We start from the raw sequence: 17062 nt of genomic DNA on the forward strand, positions 1-17062 counted from the left end.
GTATGATTTGCTAGACTGACTCACAGAACTCCAGAAAACGCCAGAGGAAGGGCCAGGCCACGGCCCCCTCCCCAGGCTCCTTTGTTTTAGAAACCTTGGTTGATTTCTGTAACTGACCATTTGGGTCACTTGTTTGTTGGTTTCTCTTCCTACACTTTAAATTCTCCATCATATGTTTAAAATTCACCAATAGAGCATCCTTGAATGGAGAAGGCACTGGCAACTCACTGTAGTATTCTTGCCTGGAAAGTCCCAGGGATGGGGGAGCCTTCTCTGGGGGTCGCACAGAGTCAGACATGATTGATGCGACTTAGCAGCAGCAGCAGCAGCATCCTTGAAAACTCAGACCTCCAACCCTATACCTGAACAAAAGCAAAAGCCTAGGCCCCCCATGCATTCTCTCCCTACCTGACACCATGGTAGGGAGAGTGTGCTGTGTAAGTTTTAGGTCTCCTAAGCAAAAAGCCTCTATTTTTTTTCTTTTCTTCAAAGCTTCCTGAGTGCATCAGACCCACAGGGGGCAGTCTGACCACAACACTGGTGATTCACAGGCTGAGAATAGCAGAAAATAATGCAGGACACCCTGGGCTCCCTTTGCCACCCCAGTGGTGCCTCCAGCTCCCTGTTGCAGAGGCCACATGCATAATCTGAGCCCAGTAAATGACCAAGCCCTCCTTGGTTCTCAGTGTTCGCTCCACAGTCACTGAGGCAACAGACTTTATGGAGTACCTGTCAGGAGCCAAACACAGACAACTTTGTGGTCCCTTCCCCCTCCCAGAGGTCACTGTTGTTGTTCTTGTTATTGTTCAGTTGCTTTCCCAGTCATGTCTAACTGTGTGACCCCACGGATTGCAGCACTCCAGGTTGCTCTGTCCTTCACTATCTCCTGGGGTTTGCTCAAATTCGTGTCCATGAGACTGTGATGCCATCCAACCATCTCATCCTCTGCCACCTCCTTCTCGTGCCCTCAATCTATCCAAGAATCACGGTGTTTTCCAATGAGTTGGCTCTTTGCATCAGGTGGCCAAAGCATCGAGGCTTCAGTATTAGGCTTCCAATGAATATTCTAGGTTGATTTCCCTTAGGAATGACTGGTTTGATCTCCTTGTAGTCCAAGGGACTAACACCCACCATTCAGTGAAGATGAGGGTAAATGTTTTTTAAAGGTAAACTACAATGAAAAGCCATGTGAGTTGAGAACTACTGGCATTAAACTATGTGAGCTTATCAGAACTACTGGAATAAAAAGCCGGAGGTCCTTGCACTGCTTAGAACGTGTCCTGACCCCACCAGCCAGATTCCACAGATTTCTGCAGGCAGGATGAGCAGGATAGGGTCGGAGAGGAGGAGGGGAGGGGGTCAAGGTCACTTGGGGCTGGATGGGGCCATCCCATAGTTTGACAGGGATGCGGGTTCCAGCTGGACACTCAGGATCTGTGTTGCTCAATCTATGCAAGCTCTGCTTCAGTTGAAGATTGGCAAAGACAAAATGCAGGGTTTGTAATAAAAAGAGCCCTTTAGGTCTCATTTTAGAATGGATAAATGGGCCGGACAGGAGGGACGGAGGACCACTCCCATGTGTCCTCTCATCTCTAAGGGACCACAAATGCTGTCCATCTCAAAGCTTCTAATGTCTGGAAACCCACACTGTAATGAAAAGGGGTGACAAGACAGAGAAGAGCGAACCTGAGAACCTCCCTGTGGTGCCTCATCTCACGTACGGATGCGGCTGGGCCTTGCTGCCCGGATATTTGGCCAAACATCATTCTGGGTGTTCCTGTGAGGATGTTTGGAAATGAGACCTACATTTGAATCAGTGGACTTTGGTAAAGCAGGTTATTATTACCCCTGAGTGACATGGGTGGGCCTCATCCAATCAGTTGAAGGCCTTAACAAAGACTGATTTCCCCCAAAGGGAAGGAATTCTGCCAGCAGCCAGCCTTCAGATTTTAACTCCAGCATCAGCTCCTCCCTGAGTCCTGCTGGTCTACCACACTGGCACTGGATCTGTTTGTTTGTTTGGGGACTTACTTTCATAATGGTGTGAGATGATTCCTTAAAGAAATGGGTTATTTCTGTGGAGAACCCTGACTGGCTCACAACCAGATCTGGACAAGTGAAGAGGAAAAAGATGGGAGGCACCCCCTGAAAGCCCCACAGGGATGGGCTGTGAGTGTCTACACTCTGAAGTAACTTTTCCTGGGTTGCAGAACCTTTTGAGAACACCCCGCCGCCCCCCCCCTCTTCCCCCCCCCCCCCCACACACACAGACACAAGAGAGTCTTGAAAATTTCAAAGTTTCTTCACCAAAACTTGGCCACAGACTGCAGCTGAGGTTGCATTAGCATGATGTGGACCACTTGTTTTTGCAACCCTGCAATAACTGACACACAGAGACACAGCTGGTGAGAGAAATGAACAGAAGCTAAGAAACACAGAGCAAGAAGGGCGGCCCCAAATGCCAGGGCCAGGAAGCTGGGAGTGGGGGTTGAGGGTGGGCAGAGACCGGGGAGTCCGGGGAAGCTCAGGAGGCAGCCACTCCTGGGGAGCGCAGGGCTCAGGGAAGAGCTTCCGCAGAGACCCTGGGTGATGATGGCGGGTTTCTGGGAAGCCCTGCTGACCAGCAGCCACGTGGTTTCCATTGCTTCCTTCGTCCCATGGTCCATCAGAAGAGACCTCCACCCCCAAGCCCCTCTGAGCAGAGTGGACAGGGCTCCTGTTTCTAAGGTCTTACCTCCCGCCTGAAGATACTGGGTAAAGTAAATGAGGTGGTACAGGTAGCTCACTGGAACCACTGTCTACACAAGCTTGGATCTGGGTTACCTCTCCCTTAGCAGTCTCCCCTCCACAAGATGAGACAGGCTGAAGATATAGAAAGAGGGTGAGAAAGAGGAGGGGAGGGAAAGGGAGGGAAGCAAAAGGAGCCAGAGCAACAGAAACCTGCTCATAGAACCTGCATCACTGCCCCTGAAAAGTGCAGGAAAATAACAGGAAAGCTCAAAGGGACTGGGATCTTCAGCAGGAACTAAAGCAATGGGTATCATTCCGGAACATGCAGCTTCAGGAGAGAACAGGAATCTTGACAAGGTGAGGGGAGTTGTTTACCTGAGTATATTCAGGGTTACAATATTATCTCAGGAAGAAAGGGCACACCCTCAAAGACAGGAGCTTGGACCCCACAATTCAGCATTTAAAAAAATTAAATGGAGTGTGATGGGACTGTATACTGCACTCCTACAGTACACAACTAAGGAACCAGGCAAAACCCGTGAAACTACTGATTCAGACTCTGGCACAAGCAGTCCAGGACCCTAATTGAGTAGAGAAGAAAACAAGTGAGGTGAGGGACATCCCTGGTGGTCTGGTGGTTGGGATTCTGTGCTCCCAATGCAGGAGGCCTGGGTGCACCCCTGGTCAGGGAACTAGATCCCACATGCCGCAACTAAGATCCTGCCTGCCATGATTAAGGTCCAAGGCAGCCAAATTAATGAATTAGCTAATAAAATGTTATGTGCTTAACCATTTGTAAAAAAAGAAAAAAAGTGAAATGAGACTTATGACATCTCCAGCCTCTACAGATTTCCAGGCCTAAAGCTCTGGCAACAAGAACCCAAACAGACCAACAATTCTTCTGAGTTGAAGCGAGTGGGGTCAAAGTTTAGAGGGTGCAGGCATCTTCACTTCTGGACAGAAAACCAGCAATGGGTGTCAGGATCAGGGGTGTGTGCCTGTGTGCTAAGTCACTGCATTGTGCCCGACTCTGCTACCGTGTGGACTGTGGAGGCGCTGACCCTTTTTGGACTGTAGCTTGCCTGTGTAGCCCGCCTAAAAACTCTGTGCTTTTCATTCAATTCTAAAACTGCTCTGAAAAATGAAGTCTATGATACTAGATGGAATTTTGGTTCAGCTTGATGGGATTAAGTGTGATGATAAGATTCTAGACACTATCTTAAGGAGACAGATGGTCATTTGAGTAAAAAAACAAAACAACAAAACAAAACAAAAAAAAAAAACAAGAATCAGATATAAACTAACTATAAAAAACCCACTTGAGACATCAAATATAAAGGCAAGTGGATTTAAAATGAAAGGATGGAAACAGATCTGCTGTGGTCATTGTTTAGACCCTCAGTCATGTCCAACACTCTTGAGACCCCCATGGAATCATCCAGTCAAGATTACTACAGTTTGTTGCCATGCCCTCCTCCAGGGAATCTCCCTGACCCAAGGATCAAAACCATGTCTCTGCATCTCCTGCATCTCAAGCAGATTCTTTGCTGTTGAGCTGACAGATATGTTATGGAAACATTAATTTAAAGAAAACATGGTAGGCTGTATTGGTTAATTGACAGGCTTCCTGGTGGCTCAGATGGTAAAGAATCTACCTCCAGTGCGGGAGACCTGGTTTGATCCTTGGTTTGGGAAGATGCCCTGGAGGAGGCATCAATACAACCCACTCCAGTATTCTTGCCTGGAGAATCCCCATGGACAGAGGAGCCAGGAAGGCAACAGTCTATGGAGTCACAAAGGGTCAGACATGCCTGAGTGACTAAGCACAGCACAATCAAGTAACTTTTAGGACAAGGACCAGATATAGAGAGGGGTATTTATCCTAATGAAAAAATGTTTAATTCATCAAGAATACATATGAATACTGAATTGGAATGTACTTAGCAAAGGAATTTTAAAATTCTTAGAGAAAACTTACAGGAATCATCGGAGAGACAGACAAATTAGCAGTTACAATTGGAATTTCCCTGACAACCCAGTGGTTAAGATTCCAAGTTTTCAATGCATGGGGCACAGGTTCCATCAATGGTTGAGCAAGTAAGATCTCTTATACCCTACACAAAACTCAACGCAAGATAGATTAAAGATTTACAAAACCCACAAAACTAAAAGAAAGCACAGGAGAACAGTTCTTTGGCATGGATCTCCACAAGGATGGTTTTGAGCTTGACACCAAAAGCACAAGCCACAAAAACAAAGCCAAATGGTAGGATCCATCAAACTGAAAAGCTTCTGCACAGCAAAGAAAACAATGAACAAACTGAAAAGATGATGCTCTTTTAACGCTCCAGTGATCTCTGAGGCTGGAGGAGATGGCAGCAGTGTTGTGGGAAAGAGAGTGGGTTGAGAGAGGATGGTCGCATCCCAGGTCACGTCCGAGTCCCTGGGATGGCCGCCGAATGTGGGGACTTGGCTTCGCACAGGCAGGGACTCAAGAGCGAGTAACGGTGAAGGAAGGTCAATCCAGGGAGGAAACATGCTACACGGAGAGTGTGGGCCATCTTGGAAGGCAAGCCCAGCATCAGGATATGGGGCTGTAGGTGTTTATAGGGGTGGGTCATTTCATAGGCTGATGAGTGGGAGGAGTATTCCAGCTATTTTGTGGAAAGGGTGGGGATTTCCAGGAATTGGGTCAGCACCTCCATTTTGATGTTTATGGTCAGCTTTGGAATTGTCACAGCGCCTCTGGGTGTGTCACCAGCTGCTGTGTTACAAAGGGATTTAAAAAAGTATATTTACTTCAGGTCTTAGTTGTGGTATGCAGGATATTCATCTCAGCACACTGGCTTAGTTGCCTCACGGCATTTGGAGAAGGAAATGGCAACCTACTACAGTATTCTTGCCTGGAAAATTCCATGGACAGAGGAGCATGGTGGTTCAAGGTCCATGGGGTCGCCAAGAGTCAGACACAACTCAGTGACTTCACATTCTTTCTTTCATGTGGAATCCTAGTGCTCAAGCGAAAGACTGAATCCACATCCCCTGTGCTGCAAGGCAGATTCTTAACCACTGGACCACCAGGGAAGTCCCTGTCATTCTTTTAAAGGTTGTGCCCCGCCCAATCCCAGTCTCATTAGCACCAGATAGCTGGCATTTGACAGCACTATTCGAGCTTTCGAGTTATAGGAGACTGTTCTGGTAAAGCTCTCAGGACACTGTGATGACTGCAGGAGGCAGGCAGGAACATTGGAAGAGAGGTCGATTTTGCTCCAAGTTACATCACTGCCACTTAGTAGACTCTGGCCTTGGACACAACTTTTTGTTAGATTTGCAGCCAATTTTAATCGACTGTTTAAGTCAGTTTTGCCTGTGGCCTCAGACATGGCTTTCTAGTCCTCAGGACCATCTTGTATAAACCTTGGGGCATACCTACCTGGCAGGTTTGTTTAGGGGAATTCAAAGAGATAATTTGAATAAAAGTGGCCAGCTACTGAGTAAGGCTCATTGCAAAATATAATTGTGGGACAAGTTCAAAGAAGAAACTAGTAAAAGTGTCAGCGGTGGAGCACAGCATTAGACCCAGCCCTGGTCCCCTTCTGAGGGCAGGTCCCCATGTGACTGTCAGAATCCATGGCACCCACCCTTTCCATAGGATAAGGGAACTTGGGACAACGGCCTCTGCCCATTAACACCCAGGGCTCCGTGCTGAGAACACCTGTTTGTAGAGTAGTAGATGTAAAGGGCTTTGCTCTTGAAAACGTTATCTGTAGGACTGGGCCACCCCTTCTTACCTGAGGAACTGAGGCGCTTTGCTGGAAAGAGCCTGCCTTAATTTCCTACTCACAGGTTAAGGTTTTGGGACAGAGCATTTATCTTCCCTTTAAAGAACGAAACCATGAGTTACCTCTCAGCCCAGGCATGAAGCAACCACGATCAACATGGCCTTGTTTGGCTTTGAACCTGGGAAAATTAACAATTCATGTAGACTTGACCTAAAATTAACCCTTCCCTCTATCCTATATGAACTCATCTCTGGTTTCTGGTGAGCCACCCCATGCTTTCTTGGGTGTGTGACCTCCTTGCTGAGGCAACAGGACCCTTCCCTGATGGACAGAGATGTCCCTGGGTGCTATCTCCAGGATTAACATAGCTGCAATGGAGTCATCTTTAGACCTTGCCAAGGAAAAATAAGCCATTGCAACTGTGCAATTCCTGACAAGGGCCGTTTTCCAACTGGTGAGGAACCATGGCAAGAAACTCCCTTGAAACTCACCATGGCACCCTGACCCCTTTTGGAAACACTCTTCTATGAAAAGTTATGCCTGGTCTTGCAAATAAAACTGCATCATCAGCTTCCTTAAAAGCAAAAAAAAAAAAAAAAAAATCTGCTGTGCTGCAAACCATAGATCACTAAAACACACCAATTTTTGTTTTGTTTATTTATTTAGGCTGTACTAGTTTGTAGAAAATCCTGAAAGAGATGGGAAAACCCAACTACATGACCTGCCTCTTGAGAAACCTATATGTAGATCAGGAAGCAACAGTTAGAACTGGACATGGAACAACAGACTGGTTCCAAATAGGAAAAGGAGTACGTCAAGGCTGTATATTGTCACCCTGCTCATTTAACTTATATGCAGAGTACGTCATGAGAAATGCTGGGCTGGAAGAAGCACAAGCTGGAATCAAGATTGCCAGGAGAAATATCAATAACCTCAGATATGCAGATGACACCACCCTTATGGCAGAAAGTGAAGAGGAACTAAAAAGCCTCTTGATGAAGGTGAAAGAGGAGAGTGAAAAAGTTGGCTTAAAGCTCAACATTCAGAAAACTAAGATCATGGCATCTGGTTCCATCACTTCGTGGAAAATAAATGGGGAAACACTGGAAACAGTATCAGACTTTATTTTTTTTTGGCTCCCAAATCACTGCAGATGGTGGCTGCAGCCATGAAATTAAAAGACGCTTACTCCTTGGAAGGAAAGTTATGACCAACCTAGATAGCATATTCAAAACAGAGACATTACTTTGCCAACAAAGGTCCGTCTAGTCAAGGCTATGGTTTTCCAGTGGTCATGTATGGATGTGAGAGTTGGACTGTGAAGAAGGCTGAGTGCCGAAGAATTGGTGCTTTTGGACTGTGGTGTTGGAGAAGACTCTTGAGAGTCCCTTGGACTGTAAGGAGATCCACCAGTCCATCCCAAAGGAGATCAGTCCTGTGTTTTCATTGGAAGGACTGGTGCTGAAGCTGAAGCTCAAATACTTTGGCCACCTCATGCAAAGAGCTGACTCATTGGAATAGACCTTGATGATGGGAGGGATTGGGGGCAGGAGGAGAAGGGGATGACAAAGGATGAGATGGTGAATGGCATCACCGACTCGATGGACATGACTTTGAGTGAACTCTGGGAGTTAGTGATGGACAAGGAGGGCTGGCATGCTGAGATTCATGGGCTCACAAAAAGTCAGACAGGACTGAGTGCTTGAACTGAAGTGAACTGAACTTCCTCTTTAACTAAAACAATGAAACTTTTAATGCCTTATCCCAAATATATTCCTCATAGCAATATTTATGGGGTAGGCCATTTTACAAGATGGGATGAAGAAATGAAGTAATTTGTTCAAAGGAGTGCAGATTGAATGTAGGGAGCACTTTAACTCAAGCCCAAGTGGGTTTGACTCCAAAGACCTTGTTTTATTAAATACTCAACAATCCATGAAAACTAATGTACTTGCTGAATTACATAAAATCAACCAATCCTTTAGCTCAAGTGTGATCTGTGCATCACTCGGGACATACTTCTCCTACAAGGTTACGTCTTGCTCACCTGCAATCCAAGCTAAACTGTGTGTCCTGCATTTTCCCTGTAGCCCTCCTCAGTTTACAGCATGCTCCAGGCTGTGCTGTGGTGACAGCACCTCCAGATTAGCATCTTCGAAGAGCCAAAGGTAATTCTTGCTCAAATGATGCCAACCCAGGAAGTCCCGCATGCTCTGATCAGACCCCCTACCCCTGAGGAGCAGCCACCACCGTGGGTGCTGCTGGTCCTGTGTCTGAGCAAAGTGCTCTCAGGACTCTCGTGCTGGCAATTAAGGGCCCCCACCCTGAAGGGATATGTCAGTTCCTCTCAGAATTCATTAACCAAGCAGGTCCAGTTGTTTAGTCACTGGGTTGTGGTCGACTCTTTGTGACCCCATGGACTGTCTCCCACCAGGCTCCTCTGTCCATGGGATACTCCAGGCAAGGATACCGGAGTGTGTTGCCATTCCCTTCTCCAAGGACTCTTTCTGATCCAGGGACCAAATCTGCATCTCCTTGTCTCCTCAATTGGTGGGCCGATTCTTTACCAGCTTAGCCATCAGGGAAGCCTGAGGGAAGCCCCATGCTGCTTCTGCTGCTAAGTCGCTTCAGTCGTGTCCTACTCTGTGCGACCCCATAGACGGAAGCCCACCAGGACCCCCTGTCCCTGGGATTCTCCAGGCAAGAGCACTGGAGTGGGTTGCCATTTCTTCTCCAATGCATGAAAGTGAAAAGTGAAAGTGAATTCGCTCAGTCATGTCCGACTCTTAGCGACCCCATGGACTACAGCCTACCAGGCTCCTCCATCCATGGGATTTTCCAGGCAAGAGTACTGGAGTGGGGTGCCATTGCCTTCTCTGGAGAGAAGCCCCATAGACGCTGTTTAAATCAATGACCATGATCACCTTCCTAGAGAACAATCCAGAGGTCAGGAAGCAACAGTTAGAACTGGACATGGAACAACAGACTGGTTCCAAATAGGAAAAGGAGTTCAAGGCTGTATATTGTCACCCTGTTTATTTAACTTATATGCAGAGTACATCATGAGAAACGCTGGACTGGAAGAAACACAAGCTGGAATCAAGATTGCCGGGAGAAATATCAATAACCTCACATATGTAGATGACACCACCCTTATGGCAGAAAGTGAAGAGGAACTAAAAAGCTTCTTGATGAAAGTGAAAGTGGAGAGTGAAAAAGTTGGCTTAAAGCTCAACATTCAGAAAATGAAGATCATGGCATCTGGTTCCACCACTTCATGGGAAATAGATGGGGAAACAGTGGAAACAGTGTCAGACTTTATTATTCTGGGCTCCAAAATCACTACAAATGGTGACTGTAGCCATGAAATTAAAAGACTCTTACTCCTTGGAAGGAAAGTTATGACCAACCTATATAACCTATTCAAAAGCAGACACATTACTTTGCGAACAAAGGTCCGGCTAGTCCAAGTTATGGTTTTTCCTGTGGTCATGCATGGATGTGAGAGTTGGACTGTGAAGAAGGCTGAGTGCCGAAGAATTGGTGATTTAGAACTGTGGTGTTGGAGAAGATGCTTGGGAGTCCCTTGGACTGCAAGGAGATCCAACCAGTCCATCCTGAAGGAGACCAGTCCTGGGTGTTCTTTGGAAGGAATGATGATAAAGCTGAAAATCCAGTACTTTGGCCACCTCATGTGAAGAGTTGACTTACTGGAAAAGACTCTGATGCTGGGAGGGATTGGGGGCAGGAGGAGAAGGGGATGACAGAGGATGAGATGGCTGGATGGCATCACTGACTCGATGGGCGTGAGTCTGGGTGAACTCTGGGAGTTGGTGATGGATAGGGAGGCCTGGCGTGTTGTGATTCATGGGGTCGCAAAAAGTCAGACATGACTGAGCGACTGATCTAATCTGATCTCAGTTCTTACTATAATTTTAAAAAAATGTGGGAAAACATTCTAAGCTTGGAAGTCACACCAAACCAAGGAGAGTGCCAGTTGTGTCCCTGTGGACTGTAATTTGGAGTTCATTGCGTATAATATGAATTCTGGTAGCTTTAGTTATACATGTCTTATTTATTTGTTTCTTTTTCACCTCCCCTTTCTTTATAGGAGAAAGAAAAATGAAAAACCTTGAACGTGAGAAAATGGGTGGTGCCTGCAAGTATCAGAACACCCACGATTGCATCATCCTGCCTGGAGAATGCAAGAGTTGGAAGAAACACTGCTGCAGAGTGTAATTTCAGCATCGGAGCACCCTCAGCAACACAAGACACTCCCCACAGCTGAGTCCTGTTTACAAAGAGACACTGCTCATTCGGGTCCTGTGGGGTCTTTCTAACTGCATGAGGTCATGAACTGGATGGGAAGATTTCAGTTGGAAGTCTGGTCACACTACTCGTTAGCTGATTAACTCTGGACAGGCCTTGCCTTTCCTAGGTCCCAGCCTCTGCTTCTGTGACTGTTGAAATGGATGTTCTCCACAACCTCATTTGTTGGTGGTGGGGTTTACTTGCTAAATCATGTCTGATTCTTCTGTGACCCCATGGACTCAGTCTGTGCTATTTTCCAGGCAAGGATACTGGAGTGGGCTGTCCTTTCCTTTTCAGATCTTTCTGACCCAGGGATCAAGCCCACATCTCCTGTGTCTCCTGCGTTGGCAGGCAGAGTATTTAGCACTGAGCCTCAGGAAAGACAACCGTTTCATATATGTCTACAAATGTATGGACTGGGAGAAAGAGCTTTGAGTGTGTGTGTGTGTGTGTGTGTGTGTGTGTGGTATAGTATGAAAAGTCACTGAGGTTTTGTGTCCCTTTGTGGAAGGATGTCTGTGTTTCCATTGGCATATGGGTTTCCACATGGTCAACATGTGCTTAACTTCACAAGAGACAGCAAACTGCTTTCTGAAGCAGCTGTGGTTGCTGCTGATAATCTCAGTGACCTCTGAATTCCCAGTCTCTCCATGTTCCCATCCCTCATCAGACCTCCATGTAAAATTTTCAGTGTTTCTCTGTTAAAAGGATGAAGGACAAATTCTCTAGTGTCTCAGGTCCTTCACCTGTTCACCATAGTTTCTCGAGTTTCATCAGCCTGGTTCTCAAACTAGCCCCTGACACAGTGTCAGTCGTCACACTGAAACACACTTAAGCTACTTGTCCTCTGAGTTTCCCTGCCTGATTTGTACTCGCTGTTTATAGTCTCAGCTCACACATGGCCTTCACTGGGAAGACATCCTTCATTCACCCAACTTGAGTAAGAGAAGAGACTTTGGTTCCATGGCCTCAGCTACCAGTACAGTTTCTAGCACACAGTAGGTGTTCAACAGATGTTGACAGAATAGTCGATGAATAAAGAAAACGATAGAATGAGGCTTCAGCTTTCCAATGTAATTCAGGGATGATCCATTAAATGTGAATTCCTCAGTTTACTTAATTTAGAAAGTTCCATCAAACATGAGTCCATCATACAGCGGAAGTGTTTACCATGTGACGAAGACAATTTATTTTCTTCCCAGGCACACACTTGTGTGAGAGTCACACAAATTAAGCATTCTACAACCTAAAGAAAGAACAACAAATGTCTGGTTTTGGAAGAAAGTCTTGAGATCACGACCCGGGGGAAGAAAAAATTCAGTTCAACCAGGAATCCCCAAAATACACTGCCAGGAAAGTATTCTGTCTTATGCACCTCTTTTCCCTCACTTTGTCCCTTCTATTATACTTTCTTGTTCAGTAGGAGAAAGGCTGAATTTCAAATTTGTTGTGAATAGAAATTTTATGCTGTAATTTGGAAACTAGGATCAGAGACTATAAACATCTCTCTTGGGATGACATTTACAGCCTGTTATTGTGCCCTCTGAAATGCACCATTGTGGGGTTACCAGATGTCTTTTGGAAACAGCACATTAAAATTTTGTTAGTTTGTGTTTTCATCTTCTTGGCAAGGCATCCCACTGAAGATAAGATGGTACCACAGACCTCAGATTCTTACTAAAATCTGTGAACATACTCACACATATGCCCCACGTAGTTGAAGAGTGTCAGCAATACTCTGAAGGTCACTCACCATTCCCAGGCTAAGAACATACGCCTGCTTTCAGGGTTTCTCAGATAAGTCTTACAATTAAGATTAAAGATCTAAACATTAAGACCCTGAAGCCAAGGACCTAGAATGATCAAGGCACCAGCTGAGGGGAGAGAGGTTTCTAAAAGAGAAAAGGAATAGCCCGCCTGGCTCCAAACCAGGACTAAGGTTGTTTTGGGACTTCTCTGGTGGTCCAGTGGCTGGGAGTCCACCTGCAAGTGCAGGGGACACAGGTTTCATCCCTGGTCCTGGAAGATCCCACATGCCTCGGGGCACCTAATCACATGTGCCAAATGGCTGAGCCTGTGATGTAGAATCCAGGACCCGCAACAAGGAAAGCCACCACAATGAGAAGCCTGAGGACCACAACCAGAGAGGAGCCCCCAGTCACTGCAACTAGAGAAAGCTCGGGCTCAGGAGCAAAGACACAGTGCAACCAAAAAGTAAAAAAAAAGGAAAAAATTTGCTTTTCCTGCCTCTTAGGAGGTGGGGGAGATAAGCAAGGGCCCCCCCCCCAAGGACCGTCTAAGTCCAGCCTGTCCACTCTGGGGCATTAGTAGAGGTCACCAGCTTTGGAGCCCAGGTTGAGTGGTCAGAGGGCTGGCTCTCATTGGCTTTGGCCTGGGGGGTCAACGCCCTTTGGGGTCAATGCCAGGGCTGGCAGCAGGGTCACACTCTCCGCTCTGCCCACTCAGGGACGTCAACCTTGTTTCCACTTTCTTGAACTGCTCATTCTACCCACAGGATGGTGGAATGTGCTAGAACTTAGCTTCCAGCAGAGAGCTTGCTCATCATGGTTCCTTGCACCTGCAGCTACGTGCCACATCGTGGAGGCTGTCCTTATGCCTACCCATGCCATGCTGGGCTTCATCATGGCAGCTGTGACCCAGGAGCTCTGACCTCTGGACTGCCCATCGCTGGGACCCACAGATGCCCTAGCGCTGTGCCGAGAATCTCACATGAGGAGTTCGGCGGCTCTGTCTTCATTCTTACCCAGGACATCCCCTTAGAGCCCAGTGGAGGAAGGGAATCTACACCCCCTTCTCTCTGATTGAAAGTTAGCCCACTGAGGAAACTGACTTGGAGTCACTCATCTGAGTGAGGCCACAGAATCGATGACTGTACCCAGTGTGCCCACAGCAGAGATCGGCTTGTTGACCAGAAGCAGACAGAGGTCGGGTTCTGGGGGTGGGCATCGGGGGAGCTACTGCATCCAGCCAGCCCGTGCTCACTTAGCTCATTATCTGTCAGGTTTTGTGAGCTAACACCCTGGGAAGCACAAGGAGCCCTGGGCAGTGAGACTTAGGAAAGGAATGATTGGTCAGATGAGTGTATTTACATTAGGTGGCTCAGGTGGTCCAGAATCTGCCTGCAATGTGGGAGATCTGGGATAGATCCCTGCATCACGAAGATCCCATGGAGGAGGGCATAGCTACCCACTCCATTATTCTTGCCTGGAGAACCCCATGGACAGAGGAGCCTGACCAGACCATGGGGTCACAAAGACTTGGACACGACTGATCGACCACATGGTGTGATGTGATTATGGGAGGAAGTGAGTGAGGGGAGACAGAGGACGAAGGGTGCTGGGCACCAAGCTCAACATGGCGGCAAAAGACAAGACTCCCTGCAGGAGGCGAGGCGCCGGCTCTCAGGGACCCTCCAGCCCCTCTCAGCCACACCAGCCACTCTCCTCCCACACATCCAAGTGATCTTACTGCCCTCTGAGCTGCCTCGTGACAGTCAGCACTTCTGTGATGCGAGGAGCAATCACACAGGGGCTAAGACCCCCGCCTCTTCTTCTTTTCTCATCCCTGCCACCACTTGCTCAATATATAGGGCAGAATATACATCTGTGTTTTTTCCCAAAATGCCGTGGTTCTACCTATATGAATTATCTCCTAAAGAATACCTCTAAGCTTCCTCTTTTTTCATGCTCTGCAGCCAGGAACAAAATGCCTCTGGAATGAGGAAAATGGTAAACTTTAGATACTGCTATCAGTCAGACATACGTCAGTGGGTGGAAGGTTTAAAAAAGGAGACTATGTATTTTATGACTATGTCATCATATTAGACTTTAAAGAAAGCAGATAATGGTTTGTTTTCATTCTTTCCCATTGAATCAGGGTTTCTTCTCTATGCCTCCAGGCCAGATGGCCTTTGGAAAACCCAGCGGGGAAACTTCCCTTTCCTTCTCTTCCCAGATTTGCATCCCTGAGCTGCTTTGGGGACACCAGGGTATCTCTCTGAAAGTGGAGCAGGTTGGAGAAATGAAATTGAACTCAGACATGACAGGGAAATGCCAGAGACCATTTACCTGGTATCACTTGAGAGAAGAAGACAACAAAGATGAGGAGGCAAGACAGCTTCAAGGCTGGTTCAGAAGAGACTCCTTGCAAGTTCCTGGAAAGGAGAAAACAAACAGCACTTCAGTGGGTTGAATAAAAAGCGACCCAAAGCTTCTTTTATAGGTCCAATCAGGGCGACTGCATGTGGAAGACAGTGTTGAGTTCTGATCTGAGTACTAACTAAAATATTTGCTGGACTTCGAAAAGCCCATGACATAAACAGGAGCAATGATTAACAATGTTCCTGGCAAAGCTGGAGGGGTTTCTTTTGTTAGCTCTTAATGGGTGCAGAACCTGAAGAGAACAACAATGATGATGACAGTAAAAATAAGAATGAATAGATGGGAAAAAAAGAAAAGAATGAATAGATGGGATGTCCCTGGCAGTCCAGTGGTTAAGATTTGGCCTTCCAGTGCAGGTGATGTGGGTTCCAACCTTGACTGGGGAACCAAGATCCCACATGCCTTGTGGTCAGAAAGACAAAACATAAGGCAGAAGTAATAGGGTAACAAATTCAATAAAGATTTGAAAACGGTCCACATCAAAAAAATAAAAATCTAAAAGAATGATTAAAACTGATGGAGCACTTACTCTATGGGAACCTGTGAATAGTGTAGATGATGTTTTTTCCATTTGCTTTCATGGAGTTAGGACCATCCACTACTTCAACTCAGGCACAAGTACAGTCAAGATACAATCTTTCATTTTTCTGATAGTCACTCTTGCACTTAACCAAATGGGACTTCGAGAAGGAAAACTATCACAGGGTTTAGGATTCACTTCTCTTCAGATGCTGAGAGGTGTCTGCGATCTATTGTAGCATGTCACTTGGCTCAGTTTGTACAGAAGACGGTCCCCCTGCATCTGACAATGGGCTTTATCTGTGCTCTAGGAATGACCCTGCTGATTCAGGGCCCTGTCCAGGCCATGGTGATGTCTAATGACTGATAAAGCCTCATGATCTTGACTCTTATGCTATAAAACACAGCATAGTTCCAGGGTAAGTGAAAGTCGAACGGCTTTGCTCCTTAGCCAAAGCCTGAATCAAAACAAGTTTGGGACAGGGGCTTAGTGTCCCTGATGAAGGACAGAAGGAATGAAAACAGCTCACCAACCTGAGATGGCATCTTGAGACCAAAAAATGAGGAGGCCGCTGGGTATAATCAATCAGTCCGTTTTTCACCAAGGTTGGGGGAGCACCTTACTTACTCACAGAGCAAGACTCCAAGGCTCCCTCTGAGGAGCCCCTGGGACTATTTTGTTGCTAACCTGGTGTATGTAGGTGGGGGCTTGGAAATAGGAATCTTTTTGCCTAAGATTTGTGTAAGGGTAACTAGTCACATGGGAATACATCAGGAAAGGTTATCCTCATTGTTTGGGGACTAACAGAGCATAGAGGCTGCCTGGTTCTAATGGTTATTAAACAATATCTATTAACTACAAGACCCTGATGACAGAGATGAGATTCACTGCACAGGCCAGTTCCGGGCAGGGTCAGCAGAAGGATGGTGGGAGCTGCACAAGCCCAAGATGGCATCAGTGATGCTAACAGACATCCAGGCACCCTCCTCCTGGTTTTCCTTAACCTGCTGTTTCTCTCCTCTGTCTCTGGGCTTTGGCTGAGCCATCCCTAACTTAGAGTCTCAGAGGTTGAGTGTTGGATTTCATTTCCTTTCTCACCCAGAAAATCTTGGGCTTCTCATAAGAAATGATCCCCCTTATGCTGAATGAAGCATTTTTCTCTAACAAATGTCTTCAGAGTGACTGACTCAAGAATTCTTGTATTTTCCATCTCATCTCAAGATGATGGCTGATTACTAATCCTACATTTAGGCAATTAATCAGAACCCACCAAGTGAAGCATATTGAAGGTGATTATGATGGCCTTCCTACAACCAGAAGTAAACTAGTCTTACATTATACCAATACTAATATCATCCCTAATGGTATCCATGGGGAAAAAATAAGACTAGAGATATTCAATGTGGTGTTCGAGTTTGTATGTGGTGAAATTAAACTTGATATCAGGAATCTGACACTAGATACTGAATTATTTATTACTGCAGGATGTTTTACTGGTCTCCTTCCTCAAGGATTAAGTATTAGAATCAAGTGAAAAT

Source organism: Bos indicus, chromosome 27, assembly GCF_029378745.1.
Source record: "Bos indicus isolate NIAB-ARS_2022 breed Sahiwal x Tharparkar chromosome 27, NIAB-ARS_B.indTharparkar_mat_pri_1.0, whole genome shotgun sequence".
Lineage (NCBI taxonomy): Eukaryota > Metazoa > Chordata > Mammalia > Artiodactyla > Bovidae > Bos > Bos indicus.